Below are 22,566 nucleotides of genomic sequence, written 5' to 3' on the forward strand. Positions count from 1 at the left end.
TATCCTTTATTCTGGTTTTATAATTTATCTTTTACTAGAATTTTAATATTTTCTTTATATAGACTGTTAATTTTCATGTTACAAAGGTTTTAATATTTTTGTTATTATTATAAACAGGGTATTCCTCCATCACATAATGTTATTTACTATTTGTATATATAACAACTATTGCTTTTTTTTTTTTTTTGAGGTGGAGTCTCACTCTTTTGCCCAGGCTGGAGTGCAATGGCACGATCTCAGCTCACTGCAACCTCCGCCTCCCAGGTTCAAACAATTCTCCTGCCTTGGCCTTCTGAGTAGTTGGGATTTTAACCGCATGCCACCACGCCCGGCTAATTTTTGTATTTTTAGTAGAGATGGAATTTCACCATGTTGGCCAGGCTGGACACGAACTCCTGACCTCAAGTGATCCACCTGCCTCGACTTCCCAAAGTGCTTGGATTACAGGCATTAGCCACCATGCCCAGACGTCTATTGTTTTTTAAAAATTAATTTTGAAATCAGCTATTTTATTCCATTATCTTATTTTGTCTTTTATAGTTTCTCAGACATTTCTTTTAAATTTTCTGGGTATAAAATCGTATTATTTGCAAATAATTTTAATTATATCATCGCATTTTTACCTTTCATATTATCCTTCTCTTTTCTAATTAAATTTAACATTCTACCAGAGCAACATTAAATCTACTAGTAATATTTATTGGATGCTTCTGGTATTTTACAGTTAAACACATGATTTCATATTTGTTAGAAATACATGTTTTTCCATGTGAAGAAATATTCTTCTTGGTCAATTACCAAGAATAAAGTTGAATTCTATTAAATGCATTTTCATTTGCAATTTTTGCTGGAATATAATGAAGAAAATTAATAGATTTTCAAATATGAACTATCCTTGCATTCCTGAGATTGAATACAATTGACTGTTCTAGATAACTCAATTAATATGCTACCGCATTCTCTCTGAGATTAATTCCTTTAACATCTGTATTATTTTATGTAAGTAGAATTACTTTGAAATTTTTTTCTTACAGAATGTTAAAATTAATGTTTTTGATGAAACACCAAGATAAAATATAATGTACTAGACATTCCTCTATTCCAAAGTTGGTGTTTGTTTCTCATGCAAAAATTTATAATGAAAATATCCATAGACTCGCTACACAACTCTTTAAACCCTGGATCATCTTTAACATTTTCAGCAGTCGAGAGTTGGTAATAAAGAGAAAGTTTTGTAGAAGAAAATTTTGAGAGCATCATCAGGTTTCTAGGAATCCTAATGTCACAGTGGGGAAGACTTGGGTAGTATCTGGTTGTCACCTCAAGGGCACTGAGAGAGGTTTTGAAGAGGCCACCCTGTAAAGCTTTATTGGTATCTCCCAAAGTTTGTGACTCATGCCTTGTAAAGCTCAGGTGATACTTGGCAACAAAATAAAAGGCTAAAACTGAGAAGTTACTTCCTTTCTCTCTGAAAGTGGGTCAAATATGGGTTAATCATGGCACTAACATATAGATTCCAAGTAGAAATGTCAGCCTGGGGTTATTTCAAGTGGGATCCACTTCAGGAGGGTTGCCTTTTAGGGTGAGAAACAACAAATGGAAAAGGATGTGGACTGTAAATCCAAGAGGAAATTCTATGTCATGGGGCTACGCCTGACAAAGGAAAAACACTGCCTATGCTCCAGGAGCTTTTCAAAAGGTACTCTTGGAGAGAAATCGTCAAAGAACATACACAGGTACCCTAAAAGTGAAAAACATTGTTTGCTTTAAATATCTGTAATGCCCAGAAGTCATGAAGATATCTGTAAAATATGAGATTTCTTACCTGCCTTACCTCTTCTATCATCCTTAACACCTACCTTAATCCCACCCCCCAACTTTGACTCTGAGAGTGTTAAATTAAGAGATACTAGATAGGACAAAAATAAATGAGAAGGAGAAAAAGAAATTTCAGCTCAAAAGGAACCCTAGCTGGAAGGGAAAGGAAAATATTTAAGTCAACTTCAAAGCTTTGGTCATTACACAGGACTGGAAGTTTCAAAAATCTGCAACTTAAAGGAATGGTCAGGAAGTTTTCTTTTTTTAATTTATGAGCAGAGACAATATCCTAAAACTAAGAAACATACCTTTCCCTTTACTTAGAGTTTATTCTTCTTACAAAAAGAGAATTTGATTGAGTTAGTTCTCTTCATTGCATCCATTAAGGGCCTCAACTGGGCAAAGTTCTTGCAAATCTTCTCAGGCGTTGTTGTTTCCCTCTCTTCCCAGCACAGCCCATAAATAACCATGAGGATAAAATGATGGAAAAGAAAAAAGAGTAAAAAATAAAATAGTCTATCAAAAGTACATAAAATGAGCTCCTTAAATCATAAAATCAAAATCACAATTTCATGTGTTATTAAATAAAACAAAAATTACAAACCTCATCAAGATGGAAACAGAAAGTTACCACTACTAAGTCTATCATGTAAACTGTAACCTCTCATAATTTGGTCACACCAAACCTATGGCTAATGTCGCTGCCTCAGATCCAGACATCTGTGGCCAGGAGAGCCAGGTTGCTTTCATCTACAGTAGTCAAAGCTAGAACCATAACATTTTAGTAGTAAAGAACTAGTTGGGATAACATTCTACAGAAAGGATTGTACACTTTTTGAAGGAATTCGTGCATCTATTCTAGAAAGCAAAATCTGCTGTTCTGGAAATTTGCCATAAGGTGTATACAATTGTACTTCAGCCACAGAATCTGAATGGAGAGATACATAACTTGACACTCTGAGGCTGAATTCTGCCCCAAACTCTGTAATTAACTATGCAGAATAGTGAGCATACATTCATAAAAATATATGTAATTATTTATTTAAACCACATTAATAAACATTAATTTACCATTTGTTATAAATGTTACTTAAAGCCATTAGAGGCATAATTTTAAAGTGCAATTTAACATTAATTTCATATCCTTTTTATCTTTTCCTTAATCATTTCACCCTGAATCATAAGTGATATTACAAAGATATAGTGATATTTTTATTCATTCATCTAGCACAGAATTTTGCAATAGCAGCATTGCTGACACTCTGAGCTGGATAATTACTTGTTGTGGGGACTCTCCTGTGATTGTAGGATGTTTAGCAGTCCACTAGATGTCAGGAGTAACTGCCCTTCAACTACCACCAGTTGTGACAACCCAAAATTTCTCCAGATAATTGTTGAATATACACCCCACTCCCAGTTGAGACCACTGCTTTAGCAGAACGTTAAGGCTTCCCAGTTTACACATCTTGCAGTAGCTGCTATCCTAATCCTAGGGAGCTCATTGATTATCATTGATTAAAACGTAAGACTAAGCTAACTTGTTCTTAGTTTACTTTTATAACCTCTTCCATACTCAAACACACATAGCAAGAAAGAAACAGGAGATTGAGATGCCTCTAGGAGCATCCTTGTACAGTTGACGCTCTTTATGCGGGAGAACAGATAGGTTCCTGGACTCCCCGTGTGTGCCAAAATCCCGCACATACTCAAATCCCAGTCAGTCTTGTGGAAATTGCGTATACGAAAAGTCAGCCTTCCATATACTGGGTTTCCGGTCCAGCCTTTGGTTGAAAAGAAATCAGTGTATAAGCGGACCCGTGCATTTCAAACCCGTGTTCAAGGGTCAACTGTATTTGCACAATTCCAAAGTAGTATAAGGCAGGAAAATGTCTCAGCTTGCTTACCCCTCATCCCCAAAGCAGAACCTGATACTAAAGCTTTTATGAAAATGGATTATTCAGAAAAAGATCCCAAAGATAACAACTATGTTTTTTTCTTCAACTGGAAGGTGTCATTTTCTTGCCAGCGGACTTAACCTGATACTTTCTCTCTTCCTTTAAAGAGCTCAGTTATGGGCTCTGCATTATATATGTAGCTCCATGTTAACTCCCAATAATCAGATCCAACTAACCAACTCTTAACTATTTGCATAAAATGCTGTTTTCGGTGACAAATTTCATCAGTTCAGTAAACAGTGTCTCATGCAAAACAAACCGTTTTGAATGCAATAAAGCATTATTATTATTTCTATTTTTATTTTTTATAAAAGAGTCTCGCTCTCATCGCCCAGGCTGGAGTGCAATGGTGTGATGTCAGCTCACTGCAAACTCCACCTCACGGGTTCAAGCGATTCTCTTGCCTCAGCCTCCCTAGTAGCTTGGACGACAGTCGCCCGCCACCACGCCCAGCTAATTTTTGTATTTTTAGTGGAGATGTGGTTTCACCATCTTGGCCAGGCTGGTCTCGAAATCCCAACCTCAGGTGATTCACCCTCCTTGGCCTCCCAAAGTGCTGGGATTATAGGCGCGAGCCACCTTACGCGGCCAAAGCATTATTTTTGAATTGAGATTTACCTTGGTTTAGTAACAGGCTGTTATTGGAAAATCATGACCGCAGTTCACTCTAGATGGAACTGTTAGCCAGAGTGTCACCAATATTCCATTTCTCATTCTCGAAATGCTTCGTTCATTCCCAGGGGGGTGATTTTATGCAGTGGCAGAGTCAGTCTGATTTTCCTCTTGCTTCCCTTTCAAATTGCAGCATGAATAATATTATCTGATCTTTAGTGGTGGTGGTTCATGAAAATCACACTTAGATTCTTAATCCAGGAAGATCTTTTATTGAAACGTTTTGCTTTTCAAACAAATCTTTGCATGACTTTCACATTTTCAGCTTATTTACTGATTCCTGTGTATGGAAGAAAGAAGACAAGAATTGAAGGGGAGGATAAAGGGTTAGATTCCTTTCTGTTCACTACTAAAAAATAAAAGTCTACCTTATAATTCCCTTGATACATATTTGACATAAATAAGTGCAGTGTGATGAAGAGTAATTGTGACAGACCTGTGAGAAATCTGGCTTCATTGCCCTTTGAAAACATTTAATGTCTCCTTGTTTTCTTTTTTCATAAATAAGGGTCAATAATTTTCATTACTTTATTCAATAAAATTTATTGAGCCCTTGACATATGCCAAACATTATGTTTTGTGCTGAAAACACAAGGGTAAATGTGAAAGACTTTATTATTTAATCAGAGAAGTTATGTTAATACTAATGTATTAATATTCAAAAAGAACTCATCTGATAAGCAAAATATCATGTAAACAAGTTTAAAACTCAAAATATAAATCAAAATATGAGAATTTAGCGAATAAGAAAATATTCTAGGATTACAGATTGAATAATATTATGTAAATTTATGTGCAATAAGACTTGTCAAAAACACATGAAAGACAGCCTGAATGAGTGGTCAGAGATATTATGTCCTTGAATGAGAAGGCTTAATATTTTATAGACCCACATCAATTTATACAATTTAAACATATAAACTCAAATTTTCTAAAAAATAAGAAAAGAAAGTTTCTACTGGTTTGGTTATATTCAATATAATGTTAATTCAAGAATATTTTTGAAATATTCATTAAGTCTAAAATGATGTATCATACATCCTTTGATACAGCATCCTTCTAGATAATTGTCTTCAATAAATAAATTTCAAAGTATGGCAACTGTATTAGTTTGTCCTCACCCTGCAGATAAAGACACACCTGAGACTGGGTAATTTATAAAGGAAAGAGGTTTAATCGACCCACAGTTCCACATGGCTGGGGAGACCTCACAATCACGGTGGAAGGTGAATAAGGAGCAAAGTCATGTCTTACATGGCAGCAGGCAAGAGAGAGTTTGTGCAGGGGAACGCTCATTTATAAAACCATCAGATCTCGTGAGACTTATTCACTACTATGAGAACAGTATGGGGGAAACTGCCTCCATAAGTAAATTATCTCCAGCTGGCCCCACCCCTGACATGTGAGGATTATTACAATTCAAGGCGAATTTGGGTGGGGATACAGCCAAACCATATCAGCAACATATATGTACAAGAATATTCCCTTCTGCTTTGTTTTGACAGATAAAAACTCAAAATTTCATCATTAAGGGAAAACAATGACAGACCCATTTAATGGAGTAGCATGCAGCCATTAAACATAAAAAGATAGAACTAAATGTAGCAGCATGAAAATATGTTAAGATACACTGTTAAATGTAAAAAATCAAATTTCAAACATTATGTTTTGCATGATACCTTTCTACAAAAATAAGACAGTAACAGTATAAGCATTGTGTATAGAAAAATAGCTGAAGGACTATACAGCCAGCAACAAAGGAGATGGCATTATGAAGGATTTTTACTTCCTACATTACTTCTTTCCATAATATCTGAATTTAACTTTTTCTAACTTTTATAATTAGAAAAAATAATGGCAAGATGAAGATTCATGTCATTATTAACATTGTCTTTATTGGGATTTGACCCTAGAAAAATTATGGATCAATTTTGCTAATCCTGTTTTTTCATCAGTTAGAACTTCTAAGTCGAGTTGGACTGGTGCTGTTAAATACTGCTATCTCAAATAGTTTCTTAAATCGTTTTTAATCCTCTTTCCTTAAGGAAAACATGAGCAGCTATAGATAGAGTGAATTGGTCTAAACAAAAATGATTCAAGAACCCACATTATGAGACTTACACTCATGGAGTATTTGACATCTTTCTCAACAAATTTACCAAGACTTTAACATTTTTCAGTTTCACTTTTTAATGACAGTATTTGTGTATAATTGCATTGTAAAGGACTATGATGAATTACTAGAAATTTTTTCTGTGCTGCTTCTGTGAATTTTTCACATTGGATTTTGATCTTTCATTAACTAATTATGTTGAAATAAGAAATGCAAGTTAGTAGCTCTGCTTAACCTATGAAATTCCATTCTAATTGGGGAACTGTTACAACAATCACAGGGTGAAAAATGTGATTATCACTTCACCTCAGATTCAACTGAAAATGTGAGAGCCATTAATCAGGCTATGACCCTTCATACAGGCTAAAACAACTGATTTGGAGATCTCACTTTCTTTTCTATGTATTCAACTATACTTTTTTTTTAAGTCGTGGTCAGAGTTTACTGTCATATCTACTATCATATATTGGGAAAATGCTTAAGTTATCTAAGTCTGTCATTTTATCTAAATAAGAAATTTGTTCAGTGTTGAACACCAATAATTCAAGAATATCTATATGGAAGAGACTTATGAGTGCATTCTGGCTTGAATGGAGAATCTTGTTTAGACTGTATGACCTGCACACTGCATGCTTCTTCCTTTAGAGTACATATTATATATCAATAAAAATAGAAAATTTTAATGATTTTATTCATACTTTAATAATATTTAGAAACTTTCCATAAAGACATCAAGGCAGGGATGGGGAGAATGGAAGTAAATGGAGCTAACTATACCTTAAGACACCACTTGATGCCTCCACTCACTATCATGTGCCAAGAAATAAGGCTAACACTTCAAAGAGCATACAGAACAGAATTGCAACCTGCTCTCCAGAGAAACTTAAGAAGCAGTATTTGATATCAATGAATTATAAATAGTATGCTTCGACTTGATGGAAAAGAACATTAGCAAAATAATTGACTGAGGGATAAAAGTTTACGCAGTGCTAGATAATAATAATGAAACTCTGAATTTATACAAATTTATAATGTGTATCCTTTGAGCTCAAAACAAAAGACTATTTCTAATTTTGTTTTTATAAATCATTTACCAAAGGACCAAGCACCTGGGTTGCTTAATAGTGTGTCCACAGTGCCACTTTCCGATAACTGAGAGCTACTTAAGAGGATAAATAAATAAATGGAAAAAGCAAAAGGCAGGTCAAAAAAACCATAATGGTAAACTTTCCTAAACGGAGAAAACTAAAGAATTATTAAAATTACTCAGTTAGAAAATTGGCCAGGCACAGTGGCTCACACCTGTAACCCCAGCACTTTGGGAGGCAGAGGTGGGTGAATCACCTGAGATCAGGAGTTTGAGACCAGCCTGGCCTACATGGTGAAATCCCATCTCTACTAAAAACACAAAAATTAGCCAGTCTTGGTGTAGACACCTGTAAACCCTGCTACTCAGGAGGCTGAGGCAGGAGAATCACTTGAACCTGGGAGGTGGAGTTTGCAGTGAGCCAAAATCACGCCATTGCACTCCAGCCTGGGTGACAGAGTGAAACTCAGCCTCAAAAATAAATAGAAAAAAAAAAGAAAAGAAAATTGGTTACATATAATCTTTCTGTAGTGGGTGATATAACTGAAATTTGAAATGGTGTTTGGAGATGTCAGGAAACAAAGCAAACCTGCAGGCCGTTCTCCATGTCTGTTTCTATACCACAGGGCTTCTTGGATTCCCTTATTCTTTATTCTTAGATCCAGATTGCTCAAGGATAATGAAGGACTAAGTAGAACTACGCAGTGGACAGTGACTAACATTTCAGTGCACCTCAAAGCACTATACAACTTTCTTTCAATATACCTAGAATAAGCTGTATCCTCTCTTTTCAAAGACTGTCTTATGCTAAACAAGGTGATTTTTTTCTCTAGTTTTTGTTCATATGTACTAAGATTTCATGGTTTTTCTTACAGCCCTTTTTAGCTTGGCAGTGAATTCTTTCTGGAACAAACCTTCCCCAATCTGCAACTTCTTGATTATTCACTGTGACATGCCCACCTAGAGATCACACACCCACTTCTAGATCATGATGCAGATCCCAGGTCCTAAGAATTCCATGTTTATGTGCTCCTGAGTTTTCTTTCATGCTCCATTCTCCCTAAGGCAGACTTATTTGTGAATCCTTATGTGTGTATCCCTAGATCCAAGGAGATAGAACTTGGATGGAGATTACACAGGCATTCACAGTACAAGACAAAGTGAGGTGGCATTCTGGTGTAATACAAATAAAAGGGAGGTAGACGGCATGCCAAGTTCTGGCTCTCTCCATGCCACCATGTTCTGGTCTGGAACTCCAACCACAGAATTCTAAGTTCAACCTGGCCTTCCAGGTCATTATGAAGATATATTAATCCAGGAAGAAAGAAAATACATATTTTATTTAGCATTTTATTAGGATGAATTATTACTTTAAATATTTAGACACATAGTATAAGGACATGCTAATAGTGGGTTATTTTTTGTTTTTTGTTTTTTGGGTATTTTTGCTCTGGGCCATATGAATATATGAGGCCGAGCCACTAAACACCCCCCATAGCTAAGATGGCCACAACACCAATATCACCAGGGATCTTGAATATCACACAAGATCTTGAGCTTTCAGAAGATTCAAATACATACCCTAATAACTGAAGTGCAAAGCAAAGTTTGCTAGGTGGAGATTTAAGCACAATGCCAAAGTAGTATAAGGTAGGAAAATGTCTCAGCTTGCTTATGCCTCACCCCCAAAGCAGAATCTGAGACTAAAGCTTTAATGAAACTGGATTATTCAGAAAAAGATCTCAAAAAGTAGAGAAGTTAAAAAAAGAAAAACAAAAAAACCAGAAAGAAAGAAAAGTCAAGCTAAAGCTGTCTTGGTGAGCTGGTTCCCTGTGGGTCATTCAGGCTCAATCCTACTGGGAACTTGCTGGCTACTGTGTAAAATGTGCCTCAGATTTGTCCATCTAAGGAACATTTCAGAGGAGTATTTATCCACTAGCTCCCATCCTACCAGTATTCCCTTGGGTGTTAACTCTTTTGCTCTTTCAGATTTGTGTACGTGTCAGTATGACTGAGTAGTCTCAATAGTCTGCAGAAGTCCTAACTGGTAGAAGCAGAGAAGGCTAGAGTAAAAAGCAACAGATATGTACTGCATTTGATGTGAAGTGCTGTCAAGTTGCATCTGTGAACAGCTGGTGGCCATGGCAATATCTAGAGTGAAAAGATGGGCTGAGAGAACGTGAGGTAAGCACAAAAGTACCTGATATAAGAGGCAACAATTTCTTCAGGGAGGGATCAGCAAAAATTGTGAATATGTTTAAATCTGACTCCAGAGAATGACTAGATGCCAACTGTTGGAAATGGAGGCTATGTCAATTTACTATGGCTGTGTATTAGTGTGTTTTCACACTGCTATAAAGAACCACCGGAGACTGGGTAATTTATAAAGAAAAGAAGTTTAATTGACTCACAATTCCACATGGCTGGGGAGGCCTCAGGAAATTTACAATCACGGCAGAAGGCAAAGGGAAAGCAAGACATGTCTTACGTAGTGGCAGGAGAGAGAGAGTGAGGGGCAAGTGCCAAACACTTTTAAACCATCAGATATTGTAAGAACTCACTCAGTATCATGAGAACAGCATGGAGGAAACTGCCCCTATGATCCAATCACCTCCCACCAGATCCTTCCTTTGACACATGGGGATTATAATTCAAGATGAGATTTGGGTTAGGACACAATCAAACCATATTATTCCACCATTGGTCCTTCCCAAATCTCATGTCCTTCTCACATTTCAAAATGCAATGATACCTTCCCAATAGTCCCTCAAAGTCTTCACTCCATTCTAGCATAAACTAAAAAATCTGAGTTTAAAGTCTCATCTGGGACAAGGCCAGCCCCTTCCACCTATGAGCCTGTAAAACCAAAAACAAGATTAGTTGCTTCCAAGACACAATGAGGATACAGGCATTGGGTAAATGCTGCTGTTCCAAATGGGAGAATTTGGCCAAAACAAATGGGCTATGGGCCCCATGTAAGTCTGAAACCCAACAGGGCAGCCATTAAATCTTAAAGCTCCAAAATGATCTCCTTTGACTTCATGTCTCATCTCCAAGGCATGCTGATGCGAGGGGTGGGCTCCCACAGCACTGGACAGCTTTGACCCTGTAGCTCTTCAGGGTACAGCCATGCTTTCGTGGGCTGGCATTGAGTGCCTATGGCTTTTCCAGGCACATGGTACAAGCTGTCAGTGTACCTACCATTCTGGGGCCTGGAGGACAGTGGCGCTCTTCTCACAGCTCCATTAGGCAGTGCCCCAGTGGGAACTCTGTGTGGGAGTTCCAACCCCACATTTCCCCTTTGTACTGCCCAAGTAGAGGTTCTCCAGGAGGACTCTGACCTTGCAGCAGACTTCTGCCTGGACATCTAAGCATTTCCATACATCATCTGAAATCTAGATGGAGATTCCCAAAGCTCAACTCTTGGCTTCTGCATACCCTCAGGCCCAAAACCGTGTGGACGCCACTAAGGCTTGTAGCTTGCACACTCTTAAGCCACAGCCCAAGCTGTACCTTGGCCTCTTTAAGCCATGGCTGGAGCTGGAGCAGCTGGGACACAAGACATCATGTCCTGAAGCTGTACAGAGCACTGGGCCCCACCCAAAAAAACATTTTTCCCTCCTAGGCTTCTAGGCCTGTGATAAGAGGAGCTGCTGTGAAGATCTCTAAAATGCCCTGGAGACATTTTCCCCATTGTCTTGGCTATTAACATTTGGCTCTTCATTACTTATGCAAATTTCTGCAGCCCTCCTTAGAAAATGGGTTTTTCTTTTCTACCACAAAGTCAGGTTGCAAATTTTCCACAATTTTGTGCTCTGTTTTCCTTTTAAACATAAGTTCCAATTTCATATCTTACTTTCAGAAAAAGCCACGTCATATCTGGAATGCTTTGCTCCTTAGAAATTTCTTCTGTCAGATACCCTAAATCATCTCTCTCAAGTTCAAAGTTCCACAGATCTCTAGGGCAGGGGCAAATGCTCTCAGTCTCTTTACTAAAGTATAGCAAGAGTGACCTTTGCTACAGTTCCCAATAAGTTCTTCATCTCCGTTTGAGACCACCTCAGCCTAGACTTTATTGTCCATATCACTATCAGCATTTTGGTCAAAACCATTTAATGAGTCTCTCGGAACTTTCTCACATCTTCCTATATTCTTCCAAGCCCTCCAATCTGTTCCACCCTCCGCCTGTTACCCAGTTCCAAAGTCACTTCCATATTTTCAGGTTATCTTTAGAGCAGAACCCCATTCTCCCAGTACCAATTTTCTGTATTAGTCTGTTCTCACACTGCTGTAAAGAACTATCTGAAACTGAGTAATTTATAAAGAATAGAGATTTAATTGATTCACAGTTCCATATGGCTGGGGAGGCCTCAGGAAACTTACAATCATGGTTGAAGGCAAAGGGAAAGCAAGGCATGTCTTACATGGTGGCAGGGGAGAGAGAGAATGAGGAGTGAACTGCCAAACACTTTTAAACCATCAGATCTTGTGAGAACTCACTCACTATCATGATAGCAGCATGGGGGAAATCATGCCCATGATCCAATCACCCACTACTAGGACCCTCCCTCAACACATAGGGATTACAATTCAAGATGATATTTGGGTGGGGACACAGCCAAACCATATCAGGCTGCCATAACACAGTGCTACAAAATAGGTGGTTTAAAACAACAGAAACTTATTCCCTCACATTATTGTAGGCTAGAAGTCCAAAATCAACCTGTGAGCAACATTAGTGTCTTCAGACATAACTATAAGGGACAATCTGTTCCATGCCTCTCTCCTAGCTTTTGATGATGGTTGACAGTTCTTGTAGGTGCATCACTTCAACCTCTGTCTCGATCTTCATATGGTGTTCTCCACCTATGTTTGTGCCTTTATATGGCTCTGTTCTTGTAAACATACTGATCAAATTAGATTAAGGGCCCACCCTATGCTACTATGATCTCATCTTAACCAATCATATCTGCAACTACCCTATTTTCAAATAAGGGGTCCTGGGGCTTGTGACTTCAACATAACCGTGTTGGGGCACATGATTCGACCCGTAACAGAGGATGATCTCTATACACTGAGAGATTTCAGAAAACAATGCTGCATATTTTGAAACTATTCAGGAAATTGCGGTAAAATGCTGTAACCGAAACTTAGGGTAGTAAAGTGGGAATGGAAAGGTTAATAAGGCCTGGATCAAACCATCAGGGTTTAGAATGTAACAGTGAGAAGTGGGAGCTTGGTCCCACAGGAGCCATCAAAATTTCCTGTCTGCAAAAGGAAATGTGGTCTATGTTTACTTCAGCAGCCTTAAACTTTGGGGATAGGGAATGGAGAAGATTCAATTAATATTTTTTAAAATGTTTCATGTCTTTTTAAAATTAAGGACTTTCTACAATCCTCTATAACTTTTTTAAGTTCTGCAATTTATTTCCAATGGTATCAATGTTTAAAAATAAACTCCTCCTGAGTACTCCTGTTGCAGAATACTAGATACCCTTTTATAAAAGAATAACACAAGGTCAGGTGCAGTGACTAATGCTTGTAATCGCAGCACTTTGGGAGGCAGAGGCAGGAGGATCATTTGACCTTAGGAGTTTAAGATGAGCTTCGGCAACATAGTGAGACCTCATTTGTACAAAAAAAATTTCAAAATTAGCTGGGTGTGGTGGCACATGCCTGTAGTCCCAGCTAATTGGGAGGCTGAGGTGGGACGATCATTTGAGCCTGGGAGATCATGGCTGCAGTGAGCCATGACTGCCACTGCACTCCAGCCTGGGTAACAGAGTGTGACCCCGTCTCAAAAAAAAAAAAAAAAAAAAAAAAAGAAATCATAAAGCAATAATACAGAACAGCAGTGTTGTTTCCACATCTTTCTGTTTCTTAAACATCAAGGTCATTAACAGAGAAAAAAATAAAAGTATTAAAGCTTTTTAATAAAACTCAGTATCTTTTCTCAAATATCATTGGTCAGATAGAAAAGCTGCACTTAAAGCCTTAAAATTATAATTATAATATGTCAACAAATTAAAATTACACAGCAAAGGTAATAGGTAATTAGTATTATATTAAATTAGTATTATAGCATTATATTCATGTTCAAAACTATTAGAGTTTTAATATGTACACTTCATGATTTGTGGGAAAACTGACTTTAAAAAAACAAGAAATATCCATAGAACATATTGTTAATCTAAATTAATTCCAGTGGATAGACATATGGTGATTGACTCTAGGTGCTTTGAGTGTCCATATAGTAATAATTTGGGCTCAGCAACTTGCTGGAAACTGAAGTCTGTTAGTTAAAAGGCAGGAAAACACGATCAAGCTTGACTTGATTGGCATCTTCAAGGGGACCTGACTCTCATGAGCTTTAATGTCTCCCCTCTTAGGGTCTTCTAAGTCGGTCTTCTTGGTTGGAAACAAGAGTGTCTATGCTCTACCCAGGGTCTGGTTTACAACTATTAACAATAAAAGCAAAGAAATGGGCTTGATGTCAAAGGACTAATCCACATGTGAGCTTGGCTTGCACAGTAAAAAGGGGGCCATTTCCATATTATCACAGGCAGGAACAGTTAGGCTTTGACGAGGCATTGAAAATTTGAGGCCTCTTGCTGCTCGCTATTCTACTCTTGTCACAGACATTGAAGCAAGTGAGGTTGGATAAATGCAAAGCCGGGCCTCATGTGGTGCTCTTCCATTACACACATGTCAATATGTGAAGATTTCTGCTTGAGAGAAAACCATGAAAAATGGAAATTCAACATATGGCCAATGAGGGCTACAAAAATCATGGAGAGGAATAGTTGCACTCAAGGCTTTCAGTGGCACTCTTAGGTAATTGCTTAATTGAAATTTTATTCCTGTCATTGAACCTCACAGCAGGAGTGAATCTACAATTACAATGCAAGTTTTGATATTTCATTCCTGCTCTTTATACCAATGGGGGAAGAAAGGGCATTAATTAAGGGATAGCTACAAAACAAATTGCCCTTGAGAGGAAAAAAAGGGAGGGCTGTGAAAGTGGGTATGAATGTAAATAAAAGGGAGAGGAGAAGAAGCAATATAGAAGGATTTTCTTTGTCCTTTATATTGCCAACAGCAAGATTAAAAAATAATTTTAACTGAAAGAGTTTATCCTTTATGGGTAGTTATGAGGAGCAATGACTAGAGTAAAATTTTTAAAAATCATTCATAATCCAAATTTTCTTATTGGCAAAACAAGTGCCTTGAGCAAGTCACTCCACTACTCAAAGCCTAAGTTGTCTATAACACAGAGATAATTGCAAATTGTCTACTTTGTAGGATGGTTGTGATAATAAAAGTGAGATACTACATGGTAAGGCACGTTGCAAACTGTAAAGCTTCTGTACCAGAAAACTGATAGTATAAAGAATTAACTATTAATTTATTTTCAAATAGTGTGGGGGAGGGAAGAAGGAGCTGAGAAGCAATCAATGCACTCTTTATTAGCATTCTAACAGAACTTTAGTTTACAAAACGAGTATGTAAAAGAGAAACTTAGTCTTTCTGTTACCAATAATAAACCACAAGAAAAAATAATAATGGTGTTTAACTTTAAGGTGTGAAACTTTAAGACGCTTTTGGAGCGTAGATAGGTCTCTAATGTAAATAACTAGAAATAGAGTTGGGTTAACAGTGTCTCATCCTAACTCTCTGAATCTGATACTATTAAAAATATAGATTTATTGTTTTTATTTGGGTATAACGTCATATTGTTGTGCAGCTCTTATTAGTCTTAAATTCCTAAAGTCAACATCTTCAAAAAAGGTCTGCAAATAAGTCAAATTTAGGGTTTAAATAATTTTCCCAGTCTATTTAAAATTCCTCTTAGGGAATGGACAAGAATAAAAGTAGATTTAGATGAATAATTACATATAGTCAAGCCAACTAGGAAAAAACAGATCTCAGCCAACCTAAGTGTCTTTATTTTTTCTTATTATAATAAATATATCCATGGCCTGAAGAACATAAGAAGCAAATAGTTATAAAATAAAAAACACAGTTCATACTGAGCTCATTATAATTCTACTGGCATATGATATTGAGTAATACCTTATTTAAATAACCATGTTCATATGTTTCTACCCAAGACAGAATCAACTGGATCCCTACATAATATCCATTCTCCCCTTCCTGCTTTAGGAAAAACTCAATATTGTTTGAAGCAGTAAGATACCTGACAAAAATATTTTATTTCCCAACCTTTCTTGTGGTTACTAGTTTACATATGACTAAGTTCTGGCCAATGAGTTATAAGTGGAAGTTTTAGGGAAGTGCTACTAGAAAGGTTCCTTGGGGGATAATAGTTTCCTTCTGTTGTTTTCTTCTCCTTCTAACTGTCTGGTAATGGATGTGAAGGTTGTTGCCCCAGCAGCTGTTTCCAGCAATAAATTACCTTGAGGAAGGAAGCCATTTAGTATTTGATGGTAGAGAAAAAAATGTAGGTTAAGAATGAATGTGGTGATTTATAGGATCACCATACCAGCACTGGGATATTTGGTTTGATGTTGGAGAAAAATTATCTTTTTTTCTTTTTTAAAAAAAATCTTTAACATTTTTAAATGCAACCAACTTAATCTTAACTAATATTCCACAACTAGAGTAGATGTTCCCTGAAGTCAGAGGCCTTTGCCATTTTATTCAGAGCCCAGTACACAGGAAGGCCCATAGCAGAGGCTCAAAAATATCTGCTGAATCTGAATGCATAAATCTGGTCCTTTCCCTCTGACCTACAATGCTTTCTTCTTGTTCTCTACCTCTTCTTCTCTTTTCCACTTTTCTTATCATAATGTTCCAAATTACTTCCTCTATTGCCTTTTTATCTTCTACCAATTCTTGTTCTTCAAATAGGCCATTCTAGTAACCTTGGCCATTCTAGTGTCCCTTCTTATATAATGGATGTCTACCCCAATGAAAAATGAGCAAAATATAAATCCAAAGAAAATGAAAATTATTTGCTATTCTCTTTTAAATTGGGCTTTAAAAAATACACTAAGATGACGGGCCTGTATCATTGTTTAAGGATGTTATTCCTTTTAAAAACTATAGTTCTGTCTTCCCAAGTGTAAAATAATTATTTACTGCATCATTATAAATATTTTCTAATGGAACTATAATCTAAAAACAAAGATCTAAATTTTATAAGATTCCAATTCATGTAAATTTGAAATTGTCAGGCTTTGTATTTTGGTTGGGTCAGTGGAGGATCGATTTGCAAGAGGGTGTGAAATGCTTATGAGAGCATTACAAATCCAGTTGGGGTACAGAGGTGATCCAAAAGATTAAAATTCTCTATCAATTAAGATACAGAAGTCATCCCCTAATTTCTAAAGTAAAATTACAAATGGGAAAAGATTTCATCCTCGAAAAGGGGAAACAAATTAGGTGTGTTCAAGCTATTTTTTAAAGAAAGATGATTCTTTGTCATTCAAATTGTCTAAACCCAGGCATTTTTTGTTGTCGGAAATTTTTACAAGTTCCTAGGATGAGGCATGATAGAATAAGCTGAATAACTGAGTTAAATTAGAGAATATGTCACTATAAGGATGTAAAAAAAAAATGAAAGAATGAGAATCTTTTGCTGCTAGTCTGAAAAGCCAAAGAATGTCTTTTTTTTTTTAACTCTCACTGCTTTTAAAAAATTTCCCTCATTTTTACTTTTTAACAGTTTTCATGCAATATGCCTACGTGTGCTATTTCAGTATTTATAATTATGGATAGTAGTTCTTTGAAAATCTGTATCTTGATGTCTTTCTTCAGCTTTGGAAAATGTTTGCCAGTGTCTCTTCAACTACTACTTCAGCCCCATTCTCCTCCTCTCCTTGTCTTCTAAACATATGTACACCATTTTCAATAATCTTATGTCTCTAGTCCCTTTTCTGTATTTTCCTTCTTTTTTGGTCTCTCTATTTCAGTATAGTTATTTTCTACAGATCTATTTTCCAGGTCTACAAACTTCAGATTTTTTTGTATCTAATTTGCTGTTAGCAGTGCCCATTGAGTACTAAATTTCAGTTATTTTGTCCCTCAATTCTAGAACTTCCATTCAATTATTTTATATATGTTCTCACACTTTTCTAAAACTCTTTTTGTCATCTGTTTTGTTCAATGTATTAAATACAGTTACTTTAAAGTCTATTTTATAATTCCAATATCTTGATTATCTTTGGGTCAGTTTCTAGTACCTATTTCTTCTCTAGATTTTTGGTTATTTGCTACTGTTCCCTTGTAGACTTAAAAAGATTTTTATTGAATGCCAAATATTAAGAACTCAGAAGGTAAGAGTCCTGGATGTTATTATCTTCCTCAAAGAAGATTTAATTATTTGGGCCAGTAGTTAGAGTACAGACAGATTCCCTTGGTCTAATTGGGGATGGATATGGTATGAGAATAGGATCCAGATATTTTAAGGGCTGTAATATTTTTACCTTGCCCTTATTCCTGTAACTGTGGAATGTCACCATAACCTCTCTTCCTTGGCAGGCTCTGATTTCCAACTTGTGTTTCTCCAGCCTTTTTAACCTGCTTTCTTCTTAGTTTATCAGCATCTTATGCCCTGGCAGTTTAATGTTTGTCAAATGCCTTAAGACAAGAACTTTGGCCTCATTTCTCTACAAGTCTATTTTCTCTAGAATCTTTGTCCTTTAAGTGTAGCCTGCCTTGGTGGTTATTACATTTTTATCTCTTAATCCCAAGGGTGAGACAAAAGTTCTGGCAAGCTACTTTCTGGTTGGACTGTGCCCCACACCATGACATGGCAAATAATGGCCAATGCTTCAATGGAAAAAGGCTGCTAAGAAACTACAGCTCCCATTGACATATTTTCCTTCTTTTGGGGATCTGTATCTCCAATCCTGGCTGTCTTCATTGCTCTCTATGCCTAAATCAGCTAAAATTTTTAAATGGAGATTTGTAGTAGGTTTTTACTGAAGGTTTTGTGTGATACAAGCTATTCTATCAGAAGTGGAGGATTTTTAAAATCAGTTCTTTAATCTTTCATTTTCCCTCCAGGCCTGACTTTTTGTTATTGAATTATATTATATCAAGTTGGAATTTTTCTCAATAATACTAGTGAACATTTTCTTCTGTAAACTTTAGAAATATTGGCAAATTTACATAAAAAAATGAACTTAGTTGCATTTATCCTAGTGGGTTAAATTGTTTTTATTATTTATGTGCCCAGAGAAGAATATAGAAGAGAACTGGTGAAACCTGAGCATTTTTGTTTTGTTTTCTTTAAATAGAAATCCCAAAAGAATTAAATTACATTTTAGCCAGTCTCTTACATCTATTTGCCAATGGACAAGTCCAAATATGGAGGAGTTTTCTTTTTATTTGGACTGATATAATTAGCCTATCTATAATAGGTTAATAAATAACATAGATTATTTATATTTCTATATTTTAGCTGATGGCTTCACTTACATTTATTGAATACTCATCTATAGGAGACAAATTCACATTTAAAAAGATGTCTATGTCAAGTGTCGAAGAGAAGACAAGATCCACGGGAAAGAAAATTTGTCCCTGCTAATGTAATGTGCCTCCTGTACCAGGAAAAACAGCAGGATGGGGGTGGGGGTGGAATGCATATACATACAGTGGCATCTCAAAACTGCTATGCATTACAAAATAAGTAACCATGAAACATGCATTACAAGAAAAACTATTTAAAGATATAAGAAAACTATGGGAGACAAAATGTTTAAAAAGATAGAAAATTGTTCATGCAGTTTTAGGGGTAAAAGTTTTATGGATGTTTCTTGCATGACTTTAACTTAGATACAAGAATATAGTTTCATAATGTTTCTTGGTATATTTAATGCTTTACTCCTACACAATTCACTGAAATGACATATCTGGCATTTTGTGGCTTAATTTGAGAACATAATGCCCATTCTAGTTCTTGCTGCAGAAATGCTTTAATATTTTATGTTGTGCTGACAATATTAAGGTGCTTGTCTCAAAGAACTATATTTTGCTGTGTTTATTGACCTTTCTTTTCAACAATTCTAAATGGAAGATACAGAATGGAAGTTCCTTGTTCTCATGTGATAACTGTTAAGGTTAGACTGAAAGAGAGATGTATTGTTAACCTACCTGAAGATAACTGGGAGTTGATGTGCAGACAGTCACACACAAAGTCAGGAATATGGCTTAATTTTTAAATTTATAGCTCACCATCTTCCTTTTGAATTCCACAGAGCTTATTTATCAGAAATAGAAAATAATCGAACAAAACAGATTTTATTTTTAATATGCTCACTGACTTAGACTTATTCTGGAATGGAAAGATTAACAAGAATTGAAGGTTTTCTCTTACTCATCTTCTAGTAATGAGTTATTAGTATAATTTCTGATCAATAAGAATATTTATTCTCTTTTTGCTTTATTTGCTGTTGGAGCAAATGAGTGATTATCTACTGTTACAGCAGTGTTCAATCTAATACAGCTATAGATGTATATCTACATGTTCTTCAAAGACTGCCAGAAAGATATATACACCTAAACTGGTAAGGACTATTTAAGGATTATTAAAAGAGAAACCGTAAACAACTATAAAATGGAAAATGAAAAGATACAACAAAAGTGGACATGAAAAAATACAGCAGAGAAGAGTTTTCCAGTTCATTTTAGCCAGTCAGAAAACCTACCACAATATGACATTTTGTACAGAAGAAAATTAACTTTTTGATCATCTGGCAAAGAAGAGGCACTCTAAAAGCAATTTTGATTTATTTGTAGATGTTCTAATTTTAGGCTCTCTTTGTATTCTTTAATTTGCTGCTAAAGCATAATTAGAAACTAATGTACGTTTTCTCTTCTGCTTTAAGAAGCTTGACATTTAGCACTTAATTTTAACATACAGTGTCACTTCCTTTTATAATCATTATACTTAAAAAAATTCTGCTTTCACAGAATAAAAATAAACACAGTATTGTTACTGCTAACAACTCAAAGGCAACAAAAGATTCCCAAGTCGTAGATATACATACATGAAAGAAAAGTTGCATACAGCTCTTAAGAAAAATTTATTGCTGAAAATGTACAAATGGCTCAATATATATTATTTTGCTGATCCAGCAGCTTGTTGCTATAAAAATACTGACAATTATTAATACATTGCTTTCCCTTCTGCTAGTGGAGCTATTATATCTTTCTATGAAAGTCACAAGTGAGAGATGAATTTGACATCCTTGGTAGGAAATTGAATAGAAGCAAGAAATCAAGTAGTAATTTAAATCTTTCCCCTGACTCTCACAGGAACACATGAAAATGACTTTTATAATGGCAAGATTTTCTTAGAATATTTAATTATTATTTTCAAAACATGTTTATTTCAAATTGATATGACTCAAGAGATTTTTAAAATTCACGCCTTTTGAGAATAATGCACATTGTCATTCTGAATAGGCAAGCCATGCTTAAAAAATATCCTAAAGAACAAAGAGTAGAACAAGGGGAAATATTACAATTTGTGTTTAATTACAAAATCTTCCCAGAATTTAAGTAATTTAAAATTAAAATGACTTTATTTTCATTATTTTAATAATCATTGCCAAGTATTTACCAAATGTCTACCAAGTACAAAACAGTGAAGTGAGTGTTACCAGCCTGAGGAGATATGATATAGTCTACCTACAGGGGCACATCATTTTGTTGGAAAAGATAAAGTAAGTTTAAAAGGATAGACATTCCCATTACCTATATGCTTCTCTTGTCCTCTCTAAAACCATACAACTCATAACTCTTTGAGCTTTAATTTAATGTATTTTTGGATTTCTTCTTCTTGATACAAGGTAAGACAATGGAAGAGGTGGGAAAACCTACCGCAAATCTCAGTGCATCAAATCTCATCAGAGAAAAATGATGAAACACTTTGAACAAACTAGCTTCTAATTTTTTACAGCTATATCATTTGCAGAATGCGAATCACACTGTCACGTAGCAACTATTTATTTGTTCTAAAATTTTTTACCTAAAATAGACACTTTTCCCACAATTAAACTCTATTTTAAGTCTATCACACCTAATTCATTTTCCCATGGATGTCCCAATAGGAGCCAAAATAACTTAAAGTAGAACAGACATGTGACAGAATTGCTTACAGTGGGGTCTCAAGCACCAGATGCTGGGTGGTACTCGCTAACTCAACATGTTATAAATGTTATTTTACAGCCCACGTTCATAATTTGAAGAAAATCAATAGGGAAATATTACTGGATTAAAATTCATCATGGTAGGAGCCTAACAAAGAGGAAATCTTGGTAGGTCCTTCTTTGTCGTTTGCTCTTCTGGGCTTCCCTGAAAAACACTTTTCACATTTTATTGTAATACTCTGCTTATGTTTCTTTCTTCCCAACTAAGTTTTATGCTACTTAAATAAATAGAGCCTATCTTGCTTACCAAGAGGTAGGCAAAATGCTAATGTTGGAGAAGTTTTTTTAAACGCTTAAACAAATGAATGGATTAAGGATCTAGGATTGTGTGCTATCTATCAGAGAGGTAATGAGCAAGTAGTAAATAGTGTCACAGGATCTTGAGGGCCATGATTTTATATGGCTTGCTACAATCAGGGAACAAGGAGTGTAGAGACTGGTGTTCACGTGGAGATGGACAATCACCAGCTACAACCTTGTGATTGGTTGAAAAAAGTTTTTATTAGTGCTGAAACTCAGAATGAACAATTTGCAAGCAACCCTGGCATTCATAACTTGCAATTGCTTGAAGTTTTGCTTCATCACAAATTTGAATCTCATGTACTATCAGTAAGCTGGTGAGTCTCAGCTAGTAATGGAGCCTAGCCTTCAACTTCCTAGCCAATGTTTTGTCACAGTTGTGAGCACTAGGACTTTGTAAGTGGAGTATTTTATGAATTCTCATCCCACATCCATTGTTGT

At 35.9% G+C, this 22,566-nt stretch overlaps 1 long non-coding RNA gene across 1 annotated transcript in view; it reads right to left on the reverse strand.

The window, feature by feature from the left end:
* Positions 1–1,576: 1,576 nt before the first annotated feature.
* The window catches only part of LOC129058683 (uncharacterized), a 36,815-nt gene continuing 15,825 nt past the window's right edge, over positions 1,577–22,566 (reverse strand). Inside the window, exons 2-3 of the long non-coding RNA XR_008523968.2 lie at positions 4,392–4,725; positions 1,577–2,260 (exon numbers count right to left, since the gene is read on the reverse strand). This is a non-coding gene — a long non-coding RNA (uncharacterized LOC129058683). The remainder of the gene's footprint in view (positions 2,261–4,391; positions 4,726–22,566) is intronic.

This window comes from Pongo abelii, chromosome 2 (genome assembly GCF_028885655.2).
Source record: "Pongo abelii isolate AG06213 chromosome 2, NHGRI_mPonAbe1-v2.0_pri, whole genome shotgun sequence".
NCBI lineage: Eukaryota > Metazoa > Chordata > Mammalia > Primates > Hominidae > Pongo > Pongo abelii.